General features: G+C 48.5%; 1 long non-coding RNA gene across 1 annotated transcript; it reads left to right on the forward strand.

Annotated features, from left to right (window-relative positions):
• Positions 1–430: 430 nt before the first annotated feature.
• Positions 431–3653, forward strand: LOC119285761. Its single transcript, XR_005139796.1, has 2 exons — positions 431–1923; positions 2181–3653. It is a non-coding gene; the product is annotated as an uncharacterized LOC119285761 (long non-coding RNA).
• Positions 3654–4742: the final 1089 nt, after the last annotated feature.

Below are 4742 nucleotides of genomic sequence, written 5' to 3' on the forward strand. Positions count from 1 at the left end.
GTTGTAATTTCGGGATAGCAAGGCGTGGGTTGTGAAGGCGTCAGTTTTGGGAGCACGATATCTGAATTGTCGGGATATAACAAGGCGCGGGTTGAATATAGGGACAAGCCTAACGTGTAATATTGTACTTGTACGTACCAAATCAATTCGCACTTTCCTCAACAAAAAAACAAAAAATAAAAATAAAACTATTCACACCACACAAAGAGAGAGTCTTGTCCCGTTTTACTATACAAAATTTTTCCCTAATAATAAACCACGGTTTGAGTCTGGCAGGTTTACCGTCGCGCCCTTTTTGCAAAATAGTCCCTGATGTTTTTGGTATTCAACCCACGGTCCTCTTTTAAGTGGATAAACTGAGAAAACGTTTCAGTTTTACAAAAGGACCCTGCATTTTGAAGTATTCAGCCCGTGGTCCTCTTTTAGTTGGATAATTTGCACGGAGGGGCAAGCGCTGCGCGAAGAAGAGGAAGATAGAGCGAGTCGCGAGCGGAGCTGCTGGCGGCGGAGGAGATCCTCACAGGCGGTGTGGGGCGTGGACATGGAAGCTCCGGCGGTGGATGAGCATGGTGGCTGGGAACCTCCAGTTCGAATAGAGAGAGAGAGAACGGGATGGAGGAAGGAGAGAACAAGAGGAAGAAGAGGGAGAGGAGGAAGGCAGGTCGGCGTTGGGTACCTGGTTCCGTCGGGAGTCGCTGGCGTCGAGGTGGCGGGGCGAGGCAGGGGTCGGGCGCTGGCTCTCGCAATCCATACGGGTTCGAGGCAGGGCGTGGGCGGCTCGGGCGCGCCACGCATGGAGTCTTGTGGGGCGTGGGTCGTTCGACCGATCTGGATGATTCTCCATCAGTTCTGGTTCCCCACCATGGCTACGGGCGCCTCTCGCCCTCTCCGTTCTGCACTCCTCCTCCTCCAATTTAGGTGTGCGACCATAGCTAAGGGCCGCCTCCTCCTATCCATCCTTCCAATCTGGAGCATAGGTGGAGAGCCTGGTTGTGCGCGGCGGAGATGGCGCCCCGCGTCGGCGCCCCGTAATCCTACACGGAGCTCTGTCGAGGCCATGACATCCCCACCCAGGTATAGGCGCACATTGATCTAAAAAAGGCACCAACCCAATTGAACCTCTCCCTTGACCCTTTCTTCTTCATCTTCCAATCTCCTCTGTTATCAAGTTCTAACAGTACATCAATCCAAGCAACTCTTTTTAGATTAATTAAGGAATCAATATCACGATGGTGCATGCTTGATGCAGCAGAGGATCACAGGTGTATTGCCGGCAGTTTCAATTTAGCCAGGCGGTTGCCATCATCGTTAGACTTCACTGGAAGAACTGCAATGGCTCTTTGTTCCAGCCATATCCGATCTCCCGAGCCAGAGCTTTCAGGTCACTACAACACACTGTTTTCACGTCGCATCGCACCAGCTCCTGGTGAGTTTGCTCACTTGAGTCATAATAGAGGGAGTAAGAATGTCAGAAGGGAGAAGAACAAAAAATCATGCTGTCAGAGACGACATCCAAACCATTTTGTGTGTGTTGGAGTGATTGAACCTTGTCAATCAGAGCTGACATCGCGTCTCCTTCCTCGTACATAATTTTTGGGTAGTTGTGCATCTATATTCCATTCTGTACACCAAGAGATTATGTTGTTTTCCTATTACAAAATTGAACTATGTGAGACGTTGCTATTTACTGAAGCAGTTACGATCTAGTACATCGTTATCATTCTCAACAACTTCATAGTAAGCCAGTACAGATTGAGATCTGACAACTATTGCTTATCTGCGTTCAAGTTAGCTCAATTGTTCTGACATGCGATCTTTTTTTCCTCTCGTGTTTATTCTTGAGACATTTTACAGAAATATAAATAGCAGGCAAGCAATCAGGTTGATCAGAGCCAGACAGTTCACTGCAGTAAGCAATGCAATGTAAGAGCATATGTTGTCATTAAAATTCCATTCAAGAAGGATTTCATATGTGTGTGTTAATCACTCTGGTGCATTTATCGATAAATGATTTATTGGCCATCTACCAATAAATCGGTTGAGCTCCTCGAGGCAAAAACCTCCAAATTTATGGCAAAATTCATCCTTGTGCTGGATTACAAGCACTTATGTTGTGTACATTTCCATGGGCAGAAGGATCAGTTGGTTGGTTATGAGTTTTGTGCTTGGTAATTTTTCAGATCGTGGCAGATTGTTATCGCTAGCAATGACTCACTGATCTCTGATGTGGCTCTCAATAGTGATGCATTACAAAATGGACCGATCCATTATCGTTAATCTACTGCTGTCGGCTTCTTCCGAGCTACTAATATCAGGTTGTTTTATTTCTGTTGAGTGGTTTAAGCTTCAAGGATGCAACTGAAATGTGATCAAGTGGTTGTTCTCAACTTCTCATTCAGTTCATCCTGATAATCTGGCTAGAGAACTGTATATCAGTTTATTAAGTTGGTTTCCTATCTGTAATGTAGTTTATGTGTGAATCCTGCAAGTCGTCATGTTCAATTGTGGTTGTCATGTAGAATTTGTATTAATCCTAGTGAGTGCAAACTATAGGGTTAGTTGTGTTTGATGTTGAATCCCTGATGATCACATTGTCGGAAAATTATTCCTGGTTTCCTTTCTGTTAGTCAGTTTTAAGTGTGAATGGTACAAGTCATATTATTTGATTGTTCTTTTGTTATCGAATCTGCCCGAGCATATTGTCCACAAACTATATTTCTTTTCAATATGTCAGGCGTATTTCAGTGATTGTTTTGTTAATGTTCAAATTAGCTACATTAAAACTAAAATCATATGGGAATCAGTGCGATTTACAAGGACTCTTTGGGGAGATACTTTGCAACTGTGAAACAGCAATAAATCATGTAAGTTACGTCGCGGAGATGGGCTACTTAGTTGATCTCAACCATTTTTCAATTCACTTTTAATCTGAAAAACTATACCTGATACTGATCATGACTTCTTTAGGTTCTGAGTGCTTAGATTGAAAACATCGAGACAATTTTTTATATTGCAGTGGGGTTGGCTGCTGTATTATGGACGATTTGGAGATTTTTGAATGAGGCATGTTTTGAGAATAAAAGCGGTGTCTGATACTTTTGTTCTGATTCATGTGGTTTGTTATTTGGTTAAACTCAAGCTAAATTTTGCAGATTAGCGCTGATTTGGGGAGTAAAGCTCTTCGAGCAAGTGACAAATCAAGTCTTTCAAGCTTCTCAAAGATGGTGACCTGGAGTGGTTTGACTGGAAGCTTAAAAGCAATTAAAGTGAAGAGAGGAATCAAACTTTTAAAGCCACTCTTGCCATTTGTGGACTGTTCCTGCTTGTTGGTGACTGCTTTTGCGAGTATGTTCACTCTCATCTAGCGATGAAATTTTTTGCTTCTGTTGTGCAGCTGCTGAAAGGGCAAACCCCAGATCCTAGATATCTGTGGGTTTTGGGTGCCCTCTGGGGTTACCTGAATGTTCCTATTTCTGTTTTCTTCTTCCCTTTTTAGTTTTCTTCATGCTGTAGATGAACAATTGGTTTCTGTTAATAGAATTCAGAGAGGAGGCTCTCTTTTAGAAAATCTAATGAGGGGGAGACTGAATGACCGAGTGTAGATGACACTGACCAAGTTTATTAGTATGCGATCCTACATGTCGCTCCATTAATTCTTCTAGATAATTCTTGTATTGTTATGGCCGGCCGGCTTAGGCCTGCAAGTTATCTTAGTTTTTATTTTCAGATTAGGCAAGTTATCTTAGGTTGATTCTTCTACAAGTTATCTAGGATATAAATATAGGTTGTAGGACTCTTTTTGAAGGCAAGCAATAAGAAGAATATTATCTCCTATTGCCCGGCTCCCTGAGGAGCCGGAACCCTAGCCGCCAACAGCCCTAGCCGCCGCCCTTCTCCTAGCCGCGACGGCGCCCTGCCGCCGGCGCGCCCGATCCTCGCCACGTCTCCCTCCATCCTTCCCTTACCACCTACGCCCTAGACCTGGTAGAGTACTTGATCCTACCAATTTGGTATCAGGTAACCGGGTTTCGACCATGTCTCCGCCAATTCCACCGCCACCACCATCGCTGCCCGCCAACTCCACCACCGCCGCCTCTGCGCCGGGCGTCACGGCCTCGCTCTCGGCGGGCACCACTGCGTCGCTCTCAGGGCCGGTCCTAACGGCACCCGGCACCACGTCGGGCCAAGGGCAGCCACAGGCCCCCGTCCAACACTCGTCGCCGCCATCACCTCCCCCGCAGCCGCAACAGTTCACGCCGGAGGCCATGGCGGGCGTCCTCAACGACCTCGTCACCGCGGTTCAAGGGATCCGCCTCTACCTGGCAGGTCCGTACGGGCCGCCCCCACCACTCCATCCAGCCATGGCCGCGGGTCAGCAGGCGCTTCCGTGGTACTCGGCATCGGGGGCCATCACCGGACTCCATCCAGCCATGGCCGCGGGTCAGCAGGCGCTTCCGTGGTACACGGCACCGGGGGCCGTCATCGGAGGCTACCCGGCGCTCCCCGCCCCAGCGGCCGCACGACCGCCTTGGGCGCAGTGGCCGCCGCAGATCGCGCCGGCAGCCCCGCCACTTCTCGCCACCACGGGGCCGCAGTGGCCCACCTGGACCGCGCCGGCCGCGCCGTCCTCCGCCGCGCCCTACCTTCCAGCGGCCTCGGAGCAGGGTCCTCCACCGGCCCCGCCCAGCCCTAACCTGGGCACCGGCGCCTCGGAGCAGGGCCAGACCCAGCAGCTTCTTTCG

This window comes from Triticum dicoccoides, chromosome 4A, assembly GCF_002162155.2.
Source record: "Triticum dicoccoides isolate Atlit2015 ecotype Zavitan chromosome 4A, WEW_v2.0, whole genome shotgun sequence".
In the NCBI taxonomy this organism is placed as follows: domain Eukaryota; kingdom Viridiplantae; phylum Streptophyta; class Magnoliopsida; order Poales; family Poaceae; genus Triticum; species Triticum dicoccoides.